The following is a 19,937-nucleotide window of genomic DNA, read 5'->3' as shown; positions in this document are numbered from 1 at the left end:
TCGTCCCCGACTGACTCTTGGTTCCACCTTTTCTGCCTAGTCCAACCACAATTTGCGCGCGCTACACAGTTCCGTTCCCGAGGGGAACCACAACACCTTTTACATACAAAATAACTAAGAACCCTAAGTGAAGGTCAGCAGTTTACATAACAGCAAACAAACATTTTAAATAAAACAGAACATTTGCATTTATTGGTAATCCTACATAAAATTATTTAAATAAAATTATTTAATTTTAAAGATAAAGAAAGAGATTATACGAGGAAGACAAAAGATCATTTGCTCATACTGTGCATATTACAGAGATTACACTTCATTACAGTATCCAATTAATCGTACACTAATTACAGAAGGTCAACGATTGGATGTTGAACAAAACAGAAAGCTAAATGAATCAACAAAAGCTATGTAGTATCTAAGCTATGGTGTTACATCCTCCTAATATTGTTAATTTGAATAGGTAACTTGCTGCAGCTGTTGAGTACTCCAAGAAAATCATTTTTATGGCCATGAGCTGTACACATTCAATTTTATTCTTTACTGGTTGCAGTTTTTACAATCATCATCATTGAAAGAAGTGCAGTAGGTCAGATGGAACAAAAACCTATACTTCTCATACACGACTCATTGGCATACCAAATGCTAATATATGTGGGACTCCATCGTTCTCGTGGACACGGAAAGTAAAGAAAACTAACAACTACAGCAGTATCATCAATAAATTTATTTCGAACGACCAATTTCGGCGCAACACTTACGCCATCTTCTGGTCTACTTAAACCAAATGAGTACTTTCCATTCCATGACCGATGTATCGTAGAATCCATATAATACAGTACTAGTTGTTGTGGACAGCAAAGTGTTGTCACCACTGTGACCACACGAACACATGCCTATTTAGTCACAGTAGTGGCAACACGTTGTAGATTGTACACTTCTGATGACTGCAATCCATGACAACTAGCATTATAGGGGTTCTGCAATATATGATCCGAGGGATTAAAGTACACTTCTGCTTTATTGTGGACCTGAATTTGTTGCGCCGAAACTAGTTACTTGAAATAAATTTCTTTGATGATACTGCTGTTGTGGTTCGTTTTCTCTACTTAAATTCAACAATGTTTATCTGTTAACAGTGAGTAGTCTTTAAACTGTCTCTCTGTATGATTTATGATATTTGCTAAATGATGTGCATCGCATATGCCTTTGTAAGACATCGTTGTATTTGTTATACTGTTTAGTCTTGTATGAGAAGTATTCTTTTTGGTCCAGATGATGTACTGCTTTCCTTCCAGTAATGATGGTTGTAAAAACCGAAACCGCTAAAGAATGAAGGTGGATATGTCCAGCTGACGGCTATAAAAATGCTTTTCCTCCTTCTAACAGCAAGGACGTTGTTATCTTATGCCTTAACGAATATCCTATCGTTCTGTCCCTTCTAGTACTTAGCGTTTTATTCTCATGGCCAATTGTTTGCAGACTCTTCTCGTCTCCTGTCATATCAGTAGATTTAATTTTCAGCATCCCGTAGTTTAAATGAATACCTCACATATGAAGCACCACTGACCAGTTCCGGTCGTGTTATCGTTCTCAAATGCACAATTTTACTGGACACAAGAACACGTAAAAAAAATTACTATGTCTGTGCCCAAATACGAATGGGTCGTTCGTCAATGGATGCAACTTTGGAACAAGTATCGACAAAACAGCCCGCAAGATCTACTCTTTATATCTTGTGGAACGAATACGGAACAGATTAAAAGCATCAGTGTCGTCTATCAGCTACCTTGGGCTCCATATTTGTAGACAGATTTCCATTGCTATGCATTTGCTGCACTCTTCCCCCACCTTCTTAACCTCAGACAGCTAGAAGAAAATTTATACATTTATCGCGCTTCCTTCATCACGAGAGCTGATGATGGAAGCAATGGAAGTCGTCGTCCTACTCGTACAGTATCACTGTTATGTGTTTACGCTATTCAGCAAGCGATGTTCTCATTAAACACTGTTCCTCTCTTTATATGTAACACGTACGATAACGGATTCCTGTTGAATAGAATGCTTTGTTTGTCATTAAGCCCTTACATTGTCTCATTTTGATCGTAGCATACAAATAACCGCGACACGTCATTAGCTTGTAGTCACCTGTATTCGTAATGAATTGTACACAGAGCTTTATTCATACATTCAGACATACAATAGCGAAAGGGAAATAATTACGTGTCATTGCTTGTTCTCGAATAGATGAACAATGAGCTTGCTGTGCTTGACAAAGAACGCAAATGGTGAAGAATGAATGACGTGTGAGAGCCAGAGAAAGAATTTCTGAACAATGTATAACTATGTCACTGATTTGTGGCTCACGATGCAGAATTTTTTCTTAATTTTCTCCTAACAGTGGTCATCAGAAAATCTGAATAATCCCTCACTTTCAACATAATCACGGTATGTGTAAGACTGTAATTGTGTTCGTGATTTTTCTGTAAGAATTAATCTGTCAAAATAGTAAATTAATTAACGTTAATCAATACAGTAAAAATATTTTAACTATATGGTTCGTAATAACCGACGAAAGGTCGTCGAGTAAAAGAAAAGTGATAGGGCCTATGTGGCGTTCGCAGGTAAGTGTCGTAGGCTATTTGCTGTGTAAAAGATTTAGGAGAGAATCGAGGCAGCCCTCTTAGATTGTTCACACTTGATGCTGTCATTTACTGTCTAGCAAAGTCATCAGTAGTGCAAAACCAATTGCAAATTGAAGTAGACCAGATGTCTGAATGGTGCGAATACTGGCGATTGACTCTAAGCAATTAAAAAATGTGAGGTCATCCACATGAGTACTAAAAGCAATCCATTAACGTTCGGTTTGACAATAAATCACACAAATCTGCTAAGTATGAAGCCACTACAATTACAAACAATGAAAACTGTATGATCTCACACAGAATGATACAGCTGTTCCTGCCTAAGCGTTTTATGCAGCCCGCAAGGCTTCTAATACGACGCCACCAGCCGCAAATTTATGTTTCCTCTAGAGGACATAGTTTCGGAATTATTCTAGAAAAAGTGACCCTTGAACACGTTTTTATTGAATAACTCTAAATTCGTGACTTCCAGTACAAAATTTAACTACATTAATTTTTTCTGTGTGACTAGTAGTTTGTACGTAACAAGCGAAAAAATACGGAAATTTTGTGCGTAAGTTTTGAAGGTGTTGCATAAAACCCTTAGGTAGAGGCAGGTGAATCATACATTATAAAATGTCATGAGGAAGGTAAGCTAAAGACGGGGCTTTATTCGCAGAATATTTAGAAGACGCAGCAGATCTGTTAAGGAGATTGCCTGCAATATATTTGTCCGTTCTCTTCCGAAGTGCGGTATGCAATACTTACCACATCGTTTTGTTTTATCGCTAAATATGGGAGAGAGTTTCACGGATATGATAAGGGAATGGGGTGGCAACGATTAAAACGAATGTGTTTTCCATTTGGACGAGATCTGTTCATCAAGTCTCAATCAACAACTTTCTCCTAGGACGGCCAAAATACTTTTGTTGACATCAACCTTCATAGAAAAAAAAGGATCATCGCAATTAAATGAGAGAAATCAGTGATCTCACGGATAGATTTAAGCGTTCATTTTTCCCTCGCGCTGTTCGAGAGTGGGACAGTAGACGACTGAAGGTGATTTGACGAACTCTCTGCCAGGCACTTAGGAATGCACTGAAGAGCAGTCAAGCAAATGTAGACGCAGACGTAATTCGCACTTTTAAAAACAAAAGTGTGAAACAGTGTAACCAATAACTGCTTATTTTATTGACTGCAACTCAGATCGGAAATATGCGATGTACATCATTTGCCTCCGTTGGAGACAGAAACATTACCATACGACATATGCAACTCACTAGAATTAATACGTTGAAGTGCAAAATGTATGTTAAATTTCTAAGAAAATCACCATAAAATGCTGACTATTACGCTGAAGTACGAGGTAGCGTACTATTATATGAGCATCAATGCCGAATAAACTAGTTAGTTACATGTTCTATATATCATTTGAACTTCATCGATATCGTCTGGAAGGAGTAAGTTTACAAGATACGTACACATTACTAGTGTTAATAGACACTATTCAGGCCCGCTCATGCAGCTACACTTAAAAAGGAAGTTTCTTTTCAGGTTACCAGTTTTTAGGCGGAAATCCGTCCCTGAAGTTGAGCGTCCATGAGAATCGATTTTAGGTTAGATTAAAAACTTTCTATCAGAGATTTTATGTTTTCGGGCAAATTAACAAATATATTTATTACTGCATACTCACCTCCGAATCACTGATAGCTTTAATAACGGGTTACAAAAGGTATTTTTTCCTCTACTGTTGTAGGTATGGACATTTTTGTTCGTCTCAAATTGTAGTAGTTTTATTATGACGCATTTCATTATCGAGTGTATACCTCCATTGTAATGGTGCAGTTATAATAACTACGCATTGAAATCGACGTGACGACCGTGGGTGAATACCGCATATTATTTTTACTAATCGCTTTTCTTCAGTCAATACTTTCTTTATAAGTTACCCTAGAAAATTATTCCATACGACAGTATTGAGAGAAAATATGCAAAATACGTCAGGAAACAGAGGATGACACGCGTAAAGCTGAAATACTAAACACCTTTTTCCAAAGCTGTTTCACAGAGGAAGACCGCACTGCAGTTCCTTCTCTAAATCCTCGCACAAACGAAAAAATGGCTGACATCGAAATAAGTGTCCAAGGAATAGAAAAGCAACTGGAATCACTCAACAGAGGAAAGTCCACTGGACCTGACGGGATACCAATTCGATTCTACACAGAGTACGCGAAAGAACTTGCCCCCCTTCTAACAGCCGTGTACCGCAAGTCTCTAGAGGAACGGAGGGTTCCAAATGATTGGAAAAGAGCACAGATAGTCCCAGTCTTCAAGAAGGGTCGTCGAGCAGATGCGCAAAACTATAGACCTATATCTCTGACGTCGATCTCTTGTAGAATTTTAGAACATGTTTTTTGCTCGCGTATCATGTCATTTCTGGAAACCCAGAATCTACTATGTGGGAATCAACATGGATTCCGGAAGCAGCGATCGTGTGAGACCCAACTCGCCTTATTTGTTCATGAGACCCAGAAAATATTAGATACAGGCTCCCAGGTAGATGCTATTTTTCTTGACTTCCGGAAGGCGTTCGATACAGTTCCGCACTGTCGCCTGATAAACAAAGTAAGAGCCTAGGGAATATCAGACCAGCTGTGTGGCTGGATTGAAGAGTTTTTAGCAAACAGAACACAGCATGTTGTTATCAATGGAGAGACGTCTACAGACGTTAAAGTAACCTCTGGCGTGCCACAGGGGAGTGTTATGGGACCATTGCTTTTCACAATATATATAAATGACCTAGTAGATAGTGTCGGAAGTTCTATGCGGCTTTTCGCGGATGATGCTGTAGTATACAGAGAAGTTGCAGCATTAGAAAATTGTAGCGAAATGCAGGAAGATCTGCAGCGGATAGGCACTTGGTGCAGGGAGTGGCAGTTGACCCTTAACATAGACAAATGTAATGTATTGCGAATACATAGAAAGAAGGATCCTTTATTGTATGATTATATGATAGCGGAACAAACACTGGTAGCAGTTACTTCTGTAAAATATCTGGGAGTATGCGTGCGGAACGATTTGAAGTGGAATGATCATATAAAATTAATTGTTGGTAAGGCGGGTACCAGGTTGAGATTCATTGGGAGAGTGCTTAGAAAATGTAGTCCATCAACAAAGGAGGTGGCTTACAAAACACTCGTTCGACCTATACTTGAATATTGCTCATCAGTGTGGGATCCGTACCAGATCGGTCTGACGGAGGAGATAGAGAAGATCCAAAGAAGAGCGGCGCGTTTCGTCACAGGGTTATTTGGTAACCGTGATAGCGTTACGAAGATGTTTAATAAACTCAAGTGGCAGACTCTGCAAGAGAGGCGCTCTGCATCGCGGTGTAGCTTGCTCGCCAGGTTTCGAGAGGGTGCGTTTCTGGATGAGGTATCGAATATATTGCTTCCCCCTACTTATACCTCCCGAGGAGATCACGAATGTAAAATTAGAGAGATTAGAGCGCGCACGGAGGCTTTCAGACAGTCGTTCTTCCCGCGAACCATACGCGACTGGAACAGGAAAGGGAGGTAATGACAGTGGCACGTAAAGTGCCCTCCGCCACACACCGTTGGGTGGCTTGCGGAGTATCAATGTAGATGTAGATGTAGAAACTGATTCGTTTGTTTTCAAGACTAAATGTTATACGAAGAATAAAAGCTGGTGAAATTAATTCTTTGAGAAGCTCAAAAATGGTTCAAATGGCTCTAAGCACTATTGGACTTAACATCTGAGGTCATCAGTCCCCTAGACTTACAACTATTTAATCCTAACTAACCTAAGGACATCGCACACATCCATGCCAGAGACAGGATTCGAACCTGCGACCGTAGCAGCAGCGCGGTTCCGGACTGAAGCGCCTAGAACCGCTCGGCCACAACAGCCGGCTTTGAGAAGCTCAGTAATACGCTTTCATCAGTACGTACATCGAAAAATTTGGAGCTTTCTACCCTATTTGCTGGCTCTTATTCGTATGCTGTATCAGTAATTTGTATGATTATTTGTTGCACACAACTGAATACAGTGTGTGTCTTAAAATTTAGGAGGAGTCCATTTTCAGAGAACGAATCAACAATTCTTCAAAAAACATCATTAACGATCTTTCATGTGGCTTCGTCTCACATGGGATTTATTAAAACACTACCTAATCTGCTTCTTGAGTGTTAGTGGGAGGCCGTTCACAGATATAAGGTATAGGAGTGGCCCTGTGGGACTAACTTTGTGATTTATTTCCAGTCTCTAAATTTTCCTACCCTTCATTGCTTGTATTATTCAGCAAAGCTTTTTGCATTCTGTTTGCTAAGCATGATTCGAACGACTTGTGTGTAAAGATATGGATTCCACAAAATTGTAGTTTGTCTGAGAGTGAAAAATAATCTGCACCATCAAATGCCTTGGAAAGATAACAAAAAATTGCAACTGGCGATATTTTATTGTTTAAAGCTTGTAACAGTTGATGAGTGAAAGTATAAAGAACCATTCTGGAATCCAAAATGTGATATACTACATAACTTGTTCCTACTTAAATGTGAGACTACAACTTTCTCGAATGTTTATGAAAAATATGTCAGTAAGGAAACTGGACAGCGATTATTAAAAGCTCTTGGCCTATGTCTTAACAATGTCCTAACAATTAAATATTTTAATCCATTTGGAAAATTCCCTGCACCAGTGATGCATTACTCATTTAGAACAATTTTTCAGAATTGTGACTGAAATTCCATCAGTATCATATGTGATTCAATTTTTTAGAACTTTTAGAATTCTATTAATTTCACAGACGATGTTGGTGCTTCTTTTAGTTACTTTAAGTTTTGTGGAATAACATTTTTAATATATTCGTTCGCTTCCTCAACTGACTCTTTTTATGGATCATTTGAATAACTTTTTAGAATAGCAACTTTGAAATACTGACACAGATTTACCATGGAATATATTGAAGTCGATATTAGCATACCTTTCTATGTATACTTCATTCCGTGCCACCTTTTTTAACTTACTGTTAAAGCTTTGTATCCTGTCTTTATTAGTACGCCTCAGCGCACTGTATAAATTTGCCTCACGTCCTTAAGGCACTATACTGCGCTCTGCTCAGAGTAATAATATTTGATTCCTTTTTACATTTTAGGTTCTCCAATATGCTATTGCAGAAGAAATTACCATACCATGTTCTACAGTGATTATTAGTTGAATCGGTGAAGTAGTTGTTGTCCTACGAAGAGCGACCCATGCCAGGTTAGTGTAATGCCTTTTGGTGCTAGGGGCTACGTTTATCAAAAAATCTAAGTGAAGGTCTCTTCAATGACAGTTGAAAGATACCATGCAACATTCACACAGAACCACTGATGAAAAAACGACGAAGAAATAGATCGAGAAAAAATGGTCAGCATCGTTGCCTCAAGATGGCGAGGAGTAGGGTTCGACTCCCGGTCAGGTAGGACATTTTCTTCGCTCGGGGACTGGGTTTTTGTATCGCCCATTTCGTTTTTTCATCACAAAGACACACAAGCCGCTGAAGTGGCGCCAAGTAGACGGGATTGCACAGTATGGCCGCACAACCACTGATGGTCTTTCGGCCAGTAATTCTATAGGGTCATTTCGATTTTGTTGTAGAACAATCACAGGATCCTGTACTTTTCAGTGGGTATCTCATACCTATGTTTTCCGTTACGCAACAGAGACAGATGATCAACTACAAAATGGCGTACCTTATTGAAAAGATGTAAACTCGAACGTTGCTTCTTTAGTTATTTTTCAGAATAAAAAACGCTGAATTCATGAAGAGCTGCCTGTCACGTACGAAGGCAGTTCCCCGAACTATCATATGAAACCTACAATTGTGGATAAAGGGATGAAAGGCAGAAGGTTGGGGCTCATGTACTATTATGCGTCATTTCTGAACCGCATTGACATAAATCCCTATGAAAGAAGTATGCCACTGGCAATGTCAATTTCAGTTACCTACAACACGGGCCGAATAACATATCAGACCTCAATAATAGGACAATAGAAACAGGTAGGCCTCGAGTTTCAGCTAATCCAAATTATCAAATAGCTCTTAATTTAATTAAAAGGAAACAGGCAGGTCTTCAATAATAACAGCATCAGTTGAGTAAAATTACCAAACAGAAAACAGGCAGGCCTTCAATGGTAACAGTTTCAGTTAAATAAAATTACCAAATAGAAAACAGGTAGACCTTCTTTAATAACAGCTTCAGGTAAATAAAATTACGAAACAGAAAAAAAGGCAGGCATTCAATGAAAACAGCTTCAGTTAAACAAAATTACCGAATACAAAACGGGCAGGTCTTCAATAATAGCAGCTTCAGTTAAACATAATTACCAAATGCAAAGCAGGCATGCCTTCAATAATAACTTCAGTTAAGTAAAGCTGACAAGCAGAAAACAGGCAGTCCTTCAGTGGTAACAGCTTCAGTTAAGTAAAATTACCAAATAGGAAACAGGCGGGCCTTCAATAATAACACATTCAGTTACGTAAAATTACCAAGACTTCGAATTGTCCCCATACAAGACTACATCAAATCTAAAGGCCAAGAAAGATAACTACGAGAGTACTGGCCTTCCAAGGCTCTTTTCGTTGTGTACAGATCGGCAAAAGAAACATTAAGACAACAAGGTTAATTATGTGAAGGCAATAATAATTAACTAAACGGTATTCCTGTGTCACTCCAAGATACAGCCACTACAATGACGGCGAATAGCTCGAAGGGAAGTTGGGCTGCCAAACCCAATTACATAGCCGCAGCAGTTGCAAATTGTTAGACCCAGGTATCTCCTAAGTCAATATACACTCCTGGAAATGGAAAAAAGAACACATTGACACCGGTGTGTCAGACCCACCATACTTGCTCCGGACACTGCGAGAGGGCTGTACAAGCAATGATCACACGCACGGCACAGCGGACACACCAGGAACCGCGGTGTTGGCCGTCGAATGGCGCTAGCTGCGCAGCATTTGTGCACCGCCGCCGTCAGTGTCAGCCAGTTTGCCGTGGCATACGGAGCTCCATCGCAGTCTTTAACACTGGTAGCATGCCGCGACAGCGTGGACGTGAACCGTATGTGCAGTTGACGGACTTTGAGCGAGAGCGTATAGTGGGCATGCGGGAGGCCGGGTGGACGTACCGCCGAATTGCTCAACACGTGGGGCGTGAGGTCTCCACAGTACATCGATGTTGTCGCCAGTGGTCGGCGGAAGGTGCACGTGCCCGTCGACCTGGGACCGGACCGCAGCGACGCACGGATGCACGCCAAGACCGTAGGATCCTACGCAGTGCCGTAGGGGACCGCACCGCCACTTCCCAGCAAATTAGGGACACTGTTGCTCCTGGGGTATCGGCGAGGACCATTCGCAACCGTCTCCATGAAGCTGGGCTACGGTCCCGCACACCGTTAGGCCGTCTTCCGCTCACGCCCCAACATCGTGCAGCCCGCCTCCAGTGGTGTCGCGACAGGCGTGAATGGAGGGACGAATGGAGACGTGTCGTCTTCAGCGATGAGAGTCGCTTCTGCCTTGGTGCCAATGATGGTCGTATGCGTGTTTGGCGCCGTGCAGGTGAGCGCCACAATCAGGACTGCATACGACCGAGGCACACAGGGCCAACACCCGGCATCATGGTGTGGGGAGCGATCTCCTACACTGGCCGTACACCACTGGTGATCGTCGAGGGGACACTGAATAGTGCACGGTACATCCAAACCGTCATCGAACCCATCGTTCTACCATTCCTAGACCGGCAAGGGAACTTGCTGTTCCAACAGGACAATGCACGTCCGCATGTATCCCGTGCCACCCAACGTGCTCTAGAAGGTGTAAGTCAACTACCCTGGCCAGCAAGATCTCCGGATCTGTCCCCCATTGAGCATGTTTGGGACTGGATGACGCGTCGTCTCACGCGGTCTGCACGTCCAGCACGAACGCTGGTCCAACTGAGGCGCCAGGTGGAAATGGCATGGCAAGCCGTTCCACAGGACTACATCCAGCATCTCTACGATCGTCTCCATGGGAGAATAGCAGCCTGCATTGCTGCGAAAGGTGGATATACACTGTACTAGTGCCGACATTGTGCATGCTCTGTTGCCTGTGTCTATGTGCCTGTGGTTCTGTCAGTGTGATCATGTGATGTATCTGACCCCAGGAATGTGTCAATAAAGTTTCCCCTTCCTGGGACAATGAATTCACGGTGTTCTTATTTCAATTTCCAGGAGTGTAGTTAACAGAGCAATGACGTCTGCAATGCCCGAAGGCATCTCGAAACCGGCACCCGGACGTATTACAAGAGGAAGGTACTTATCTGGTGTGGAGGTCGACTAAAACCCAACCATTTGGGTACTGCGTGATGACGGGGGAGAGGGTCGGGCCACAGCATAGACTAAACACGTTATCGCTCTGTCTCAGGAAATACCATCGGACCACATAGTTTAAGACATGATGTTAACAAACAACCAAGGGCAGTATCGAGTCAGGAAAAGCAAACAACAGCCAAAATTCAAGGAGCAAGTGGTGATGAAACAAATCACCTAAGAAATAGCTATGATCGCTACAGACCTATAGGCGTCAATAGGAAAATATCAGTTAAGACCTCAAAATCCAAAACTTAACTGAAGTTCACGAATCGGGGCTGAAGCTTGCCGGTTGCAAAGGGGGCCCACAATTCAGCACAGCGAAACTGGCTTCAACTCTCTCATTACTGTGTCACGTCCCACAGCTGGCTGGCCAGGCTATGCTCGAAGATGGCACTCCAAGTCAGCCACGGATTGAAATCGGACCTCAAATACGCCCAGCAACCACTCGCCAGACTCCGTGCCCAAGGCGCTGAAGCCAGTGCTCGCCATACTCACCGAGCGGATCTCTCACACCGTCCTCCTCGCTCCGTTAGCGCTCCCCCACTCTTCACGTCACAACACCCCCGTCCCCGTCATCAACAACCTCGAGCAAAGATCTTAGTGGCTTCAGACAAGAGGGACATCACACGACAGATCGAGCAAGTGGCGCCAGGAATTCGCAAGGCGATGCCAGCAAGCCCGCTCCCCCCCCCCCTCCCCTCCACAGCTAATCATACTTCGACAGCGGGAGGCCTATTCATTGTTAATGGTGCTGAAAAGGTTGAGCTAAGAACTGGAATTGCGTTTCGGTGCAATTGGAGAACCAGCAGCTCGAAAACGTCGATAAGTTTCGAATGTCAGTCGTGGTCAGAACAATGTTCTGGGACTCGCATTCGGGAGGACGACGGTTCAATCCCGCGTCCGGCCATCCTGATTTAGGTTTTCCGTGATTTCCCTAACTCGCTCCAGCAAATGCCGGGATGGTTCCTTTCAAAGGGCACGGCCGACTTCCTTCCCCATCCTTCCCTAATCTGATGAGACCGATGACCTCGCTGTCTGGTCTCCTTCCCCCAACAAACCAACCAACCAACAATGTTCTGTGTACTTGTTACTGAATTATGTCAGAGCTAAGTGAACTTAACGTACTTTATTCTTGGTGATCTTGTGGTGTGTGCTTCCATAACCAATGTAACCGAAGTGTTTGCTGTTTCAAGAGGCGCCTTATCGAAGATTTATACCGCATACAGGGAAAGTGGAAGAACAACATCTGTTAAGTCACTTCGTGGACAAAAGTGTGTGTTGAGTGATCGTGACGGACGGTCATTGAAGAGGATTGTGACAAAAAAATTAGAGAACGACAGCTGAGAAATTTACTGCAGAAGTAAATTTCCCACACGCAAACCATGTCAGCACGAAAGCAACGTCAAGGGAGATTCCTAAGCTGGGGACTGCAGGGATAGCAGCCAAAACCATTCATCAGTTACATAAATGCCATTAACAGGAAAACGTCGAGCCGAAGCCTTAAAAAAAGGAACTATGGAGCATTGGTAGAATATAATTTCGTCGCTTTGGTCGTCTGAATCTCATTTCACAATGTGCCCAACTTCTAGTCAAGTTTACGTCCCCAGGCTGAAACATGAAGTGTGTTCGATGATGATGTGGGCAGCTGTATGGTGGTAATCCACAGGCCCCATGATTCCTCAACGAGGTCGCACAACTGGTACGGATTATTTGACCGTAGTGGCTGATGATGCCCACCTCAGGATTAGTTCAGGAATGTTGATATTGTGTTCCGAGACGACGTGGTCCTCGCTCAAGCAGCTCACATCTTGCAGATCTGGTTTTGTGAGAACGGCGATGAACTGTCACGTCTGCCCTGGTCACCGCAGTCAGCAGATAACAATATTATTGAGCCTCTGTGATTTACTTTGGTGAAAATGGGGCTTCATCGCTTTCCACTTCCATCAGTTTTTTCTGAACTTCCCACTATTTATAAGAAGAAGGGTACAGGTTTCCCTTTAAAACCACACAGGACCTGTATATCTACATTCCGAGACGACGGAAAGCTACACTCCTGGAAATTGAAATAAGAACACCGTGAATTCATTGTCCCAGGAAGGGGAAACTAGATTGACACATTCCTGGGGTCAGATACATCACATGATGACACTGACAGAACCACAGGCACATAGACACAGGCAACAGAGCATGCACAATGTCGGCACTAGTACAGTGTATATCCACCTTTCGCAACAATGCAGGCTGCTGTTCTCCCATGGAGACGATCGTAGAGATGCTGGATGTAGTCCTGTGGAACAGCTTGCCATACCATTTCCACCTGGCGCCTCAGTTGGACCAGCGTTCTTGCTGGACGTGGAGACCGCGTGAGACGACGCTTCATCCAGTCCCAAACATGCTCAATGGGGGACAGATCCGGAGATCTTGCTGGCCAGGGTAGTTGACTTACACCTTCTAGAGCACGTTGAGTGGCACGGGATACATGTGGACGTGCATTGTCCTGTTGGAACAGCAAGTTCCCTTGCCGGTCTAGGAATGGTAGAACGATGGGTTCGATGACGGTTTGGATGTACCGTGCACTATTCAGTGTCCCCTCGACGATCACCAGTGGTGTACGGCCAGTGTAGGAGATCGCTCCCCACACCATGATGCCGGGTGTTGGCCCTGTGTGCCTCGGTCGTATGCAGTCCTGATTGTGGCGCTCACCTGCACGGCGCCAAACACGCATACGACCATCATTGGCACCAAGGCAGAAGCGACTCTCATCGCTGAAGACGACACGTCTCCATTCGTCCCTCCATTCACGCCTGTCGCGACACCACTGGAGGCGGGCTGCACGATGTTGGGGCGTGAGCGGAAGACGGCTTAACGGTGTGCGGGACCGTAGCCCAGCTTCATGGAGACGGTTGCGAATGGTCCTCGCCGATACCCCAGGAGCAACAGTGTCCCTAATTTGCTGGGAAGTGGCGGTGCGGTCCCCTACGGCACTGCGTAGGATCCTACGGTCTTGGCGTGCATCCGTGCGTCGCTGCGGTCCGGTCCCAGGTCGACGGGCACGTGCACCTTCCGCCGACCACTGGCGACAACATCGATGTACTGTGGAGACCTCACGCCCCACGTGTTGAGCAATTCGGCGGTACGTCCACCCGGCCTCCCGCATGCCCACTATACGCCCTCGCTCAAAGTCCGTCAACTGCACATACGGTTCACGTCCACGCTGTCGCGGCATGCTACCAGTGTTAAAGACTGCGATGGAGCTCCGTATGCCACGGCAAACTGGCTGACACTGACGGCGGCGGTGCACAAATGCTGCGCAGCTAGCGCCATTCGACGGCCAACACCGCGGTTCCTGGTGTGTCCGCTGTGCCGTGCGTGTGATCATTGCTTGTACAGCCCTCTCGCAGTGTCCGGAGCAAGTATGGTGGGTCTGACACACCGGTGTCAATGTGTTCTTTTTTCCATTTCCAGGAGTGTATTTTGAATGCCAACGGGTTTCCAACACCGTATATGTTGTGTTTTAGCTGTTTCCATATTACTGCCCAGCCCCACTAATAACAGTGTAGGATATACAATGACTGACAAAATTTATGAGCTCCTTCCTAATATCGTGTGGGACCTCCTTTTGCTAGGCGTAGTGCGGCAGCTCGGCGTGGCATGGACTCAACAATTCGTGGAAAGTCCCCCGCAGAAATATTGAGCAATGTTACCTCCTTAGCCGTCCAAAATTCCGAAACTGTTGCCGGTGCAGGATATTTTTTCTCTGTTATGTCCCATAAATGTTTTGCGGTACTCATGTCGAGCGATCTGGCTGGCCAAATCATTCGCTACACTTGTCCAGAATGTTCCTCAAACCAACTGCGAACAACTTGTGCCCGGTGGCATGGCGGATTGTTAACCAGAAAAATTGCATCGTTTTTTGGGAACATGAAGTCCGTGAATAGCTGCAAATGGTCTTCAAGTAGCCGAACTCAACCATTTTCTGCCAACGATCCGTTCAGTTGGACCAGAGCATCCAGTCCATTCCATAAAACACAGCCCACATCATTATGTAGCCACCACCAGCGTGCATAGAGCCTTGTTGACACCTTGGGTCCCTCGGCTACGTAACGTCTGCGCCACGGTCGAACCCTACCATTGGCTCTTAACAACATAAATCGGAAGTCATCTGACCAGCCCACGGTTTACGAGGCGTCTAGACTCCGATCGATATGGTCACGAGCCCAGGAGAGACGCTGTAGGCGATGTCGTGCTGTTAGCAAAGACACTCGAGTCGATCGTCTGTTGCCATAACCCATTAACGCCAAAATTCTGTCCTAGCGGAAGCGTTCATCGTACGTCCAACATTGATTTCTGTGATTATTTCACGCAGCGTTGCTTGTCTGTTAGCACTGAGAACTCTCCACCAACGCCGCTGCTCTCGGTCGTTAAGTGAATGCCACCGGCCAGCGCGTTGTCCGTGGTGAGAGGTAATTCATAAAATTTGGTATTCTCAGCACTCTTGACACTGTGGGTCTCGGAATATTGAATTCCGTAACGATATCCGAAATGGAATTTCCCATGCATGTACCTCCAATTACCATTCCGCGTTCAGGGTCTGTTAACTCCCGTTGTGCCGCCGTAAGCACCTGGGACGCTTTTCACATAAATCACATAAGTGCAAATAACAGCTCCTCCAAAGCACTGCCCTTTTACACCTTGTGTACGCGATACTACCACCATCTGTATATGCACAAATCGCTATGCTATGACTTTTGTCACTTCAGTGTAGTCGTTATGCGTAGTTATTCATAGTGTTTTGCAGATGAAATGTGGCAATAATAATAAAAAGCTTTGTTTGATCTGGGTTGGGAAACTTATGGTCACATAGCTCGTATGGAGAGTACTGCATCTGTCTGTTGTGCACCAAGGTATGGAAGTCGTGGTACAGACAAGGGATCAATTGTACTGGAGGAATACATAGCAGATCAGGGTGTGCTGGTTTATGCAGATTACGGAATTCGCACGCAAAGCACGATGCATCATTAGCATTTCAAACCGCTCAAGTAAGCTCTTTATTTTATGGCCTCATAAAACCCATTGCTCACTGCTGTATGTAATAACTGCTCTAAGGGCGATCAAAAATTTCCCTTGGAAGGCCGTACAGTGCAGAATCGGCATGCCAATCAGGCAAAATCGCCGTGGTCACTGAGGCAGTTATTCCACGGACACCGCACTCATTTGGTAAAGCAATGTGTGCTGCTGCTTGAACAAGTCTGTACCTGCTTAATGTAAATCCTTGTCGCACAGGAATCGTCGACCATTCAAGGCCTTTCTCGAGGGACCGTGCCGATTTAACCGCATTGGGGAGAGATCAGAATATAGGACAGGTGCTCGTGTGTCTCCCACTTGAGTCGGCGTAACTTCTGCATTACGACATTTACTATATAGGGGCGTACGTTACCATGAAGCAGCTGCACGGATCCTGAGGCATCATTCCACAACGACGGATTCAGACAGACATGCTGCCCCATACATATTCTTTGTTCTCCGCTAGACGTCTACCGATATTTCTCCATCGGCAACCAAGAAAAAAATAACACCATGTTGGTCCTGTGAGGCACACTTGGTAATAAGGTCGCCATTGTATTGTATTGTATGTTAACCGGGGACCTAGAAACGACGGAGAGGCTCCGTCCCCGCCGTAGCCGCAGTGGTCCACAACCCCACGACGAGTACAGCAGTCAACTTCACCCCTCTGCCGTCCCACACTGAACCCAGGGTTATTATGCGGTACAGCCCCCCCCCCCCCCCCCCCGAGGGAACGTCTCACACCACACGAGTGTAACCCCTATGTTTGCGTGGTAGAGTAATGGTGGTATACGCGTACGTGGAGAACTTGTTAGCGCAGCAATCGCCGACATGGTGTAGCTGAGGCGGAATAAAAGGAACCAGCGTGCATTCGGCGAGGCAAATGGAAAACCGCCACACACTGGCCGGCTCACCCCGGACCTCGTCACAAGTCCGCCGGGCCGATTCGTGCCGGGGACCAGGCGCTCCTTCCCACTCCGCAAAGCCGTGCGTTAGACCGCTCGGCTAACCGGGTGGGCGAGGTCGCCATAGCTCACGTTTCCACGTTTACCGCATCCACGACGAATGACACACTAATCCCGTTTCTACATGTCGATGCTTAAAAACTCGCTACAGAGCCACGCCTCGTTTGATGTACGCTGCAGCAACTGCCTCAAACGGAAACTTTCTAATCACCCCTTACAATATAATCTGACCGCAAACTTTGCCCTTCAGATACTTTCTTATTGTAGTCTCTGGGCTTGAAACTCTTATTTAGAGCACTCCACACAGATATTGTTCAAAAATGTTCAAATGTGTGTGAAATCTTATGGGACTAAACTGGTAAGGTCATCAGTCCCTAAGCTTACACACTACTCAACCTAAATTGTCCTAAGGACATACACACACACCCATGCCCGAGGGTGCACTCGAACCTCCGCCGGGACCAGCCGCACAGTCCACAGATATTCTCTTCAGTTCCCCCAATTACGACAAATCATCCAGTAGGTGTACAGTTAATTATTAGGACTTTTTGGATGTCTTCATCCTACATTATCCAAGTCTGATTACAAATGATTTTCAGAGTTACTTACAAATTTGTTCTAACACAGAGCTGCGTATACCATCGTTATTGCACTAAGCGACGGCATTGTGCCGCGGCCGATTACAAGTAGAGTGGTGTGAAAACTTTAGGATCAAGGCAACTTTCGTATCACGTGTCACTGCCAAGCAACACAGCTCGATAAAACTTGGACCATACATGGAAAGAACTCCTACAACACATTCAGAAGGTAACTGAAAGAAATATAGAATGAGGCATTACACTTTTATTCAAAGACAGTAATTACGCTGAAATCATCACGATTCATAAAGGTATCCCGTAATTAGAAATTGTGGAAATGATCCTTACTAGGGTGTGCACTCACCACAGACGGCAGTGGTCCCTGGTCCCGTACTGGCAGCAAGTTTCGTAAGGAGCTCTTGTGATAGAGTGTGCCATGCCTACAGCAGCACAGTTGACAAGTGTACATGGCAATTGACGCACGTGGGAGTGTGACAACGCGTTTCCACAACGCATCCCCACGAATTCGCGAATATTCTCTCTTTCTAAGAGCCGCTCCACCTCCACTGTTCGATACGCTTGCACAGTGTCGTCAATAAATACACTACTGGCCATTAAAATTGCAACACCAAGAAGAAATGCAGATGATAAATGGGTATTCTTTGGACAAATATATTATACTAGAACTGACATGTGATTACATTTTCACGCAGTTCGGGTGCATAGATCCTGAGAAATCAGTACCCACAACAACCACCGCTGGCAGTAATAATGGCCTTCATAAGTCTGGGCATTGAGTGAAACAGAGCTAGCATGACGTGTACAGGTACAGCTGCCCATGCACCTTCAACACGATACCACAGTTCATCAACAGTACTGACTGGCGTATTGTGACGAGCCAGTTGCTCGGCCACCATTGACCAGACCTTTTCAGTTGGTGAGAGATCTGGACAATGTGCTGGCCAGGGCTGCAGTCGAACATTTTCTGTATCCAGAAAGGCCCGTACAGGACCTGCAACATGCGGTCGTGCATTATCCTGCTGAAATGCAGGGTTTCGTAGGGATCGAATGAAGGGTAGAGCCACGGGTCGTAACACATCTGAAATGTAACGTCCACTGTTCAATGTGCCGTCAATGCGAACAAGAGGTGACCGAGACGTGTAACCAATGGCACCCCATACCATCGCGCCGTGTGATACGCCAGTATGACAATGACGAATACACGCTTCCAATGTGCGTTCATCGCGATGTCGCCAGAGACGGATGCGACCATCACGATGCTGTAAATAGAACCTGGATTCATCCGAAAAAATGACGTTTTGCCATTAGTGCACCCAGGTTCGTCGCTGAGTACACCATTGCAGGCGCTGCTGTGTGTAATCCAGCGTCAAGGGTAACCACAGCCATGGTCTCCGAGTTAATAGTACATGCTGCTGCAAACGTCGTCGAACTGTTCGTGTAGATGGTTGTTGTCTTGCAAACGTCCCCATCTGTTGACTGAGCGATCGAGACGTGGCTGCACGATCCGTTACAGCCATGCGGATAAGACGCCTGTCATCTCGACTGCTAGTGATACGAGGCCGTTGGGATCCAGCACGGCGTTCCGTATTATCCTCCTGAACACACCGATTCCATATTTTACTAACAGTCATTGGATCTCGACCAACGCGAGCAGCAATGGCGCGATACGATAAACCGCAATCGCGATAGGCTACAATCCGACCTTCAACAAAGTCGGAAACGTGATGGTACGCATTTCTCCTCCTTACACGAGGAATCACAACAACGTTTCACCAGGCAACGCCGTCAACTGCTGTTTGTGTATGAGAAATCGGTTGGAAACTTTCCTCATGTCAGCACGTTGTAGGTGTCGCCACCGGCGCCAACCTTGTGTGAATGCTCTGAAAAGCTAATCATTTGCATATCACAGCTTCTTCTTCCTGTCGGTTAAATTTCGCGTCTGTAGCACGTCATCTTCGTGGTGTAGCAATTTTAATGGCCATTAGTGTATGAAGTCATGGACGAATGCAAGCATAGAGAGATGAGGAAATTGTAGAGTGTCACAACAACGTTGAGCGGGGTGTGTGCCATGGTCAGTAATCCTACGCAACAGTAAGCCTCCCTACAGCGTAGTACCTGACACCAATACACTGATGTTCGACAATGTTCCAGGCCGTACTATGTGTTTCCGCCGCTCGCCATATGAGAGTACGTCCAAATTACTACTCATACTGAATGTGCTCTCATCCGGAACATCAAACGACCCTACTCGTAGCTGTTCCAGGCCTTACGCTCTT

Source organism: Schistocerca serialis, chromosome 2 (genome assembly GCF_023864345.2).
Source record: "Schistocerca serialis cubense isolate TAMUIC-IGC-003099 chromosome 2, iqSchSeri2.2, whole genome shotgun sequence".
Taxonomy (NCBI): domain Eukaryota; kingdom Metazoa; phylum Arthropoda; class Insecta; order Orthoptera; family Acrididae; genus Schistocerca; species Schistocerca serialis.
Note: the sequence above shows the minus strand (reverse complement) of the source record.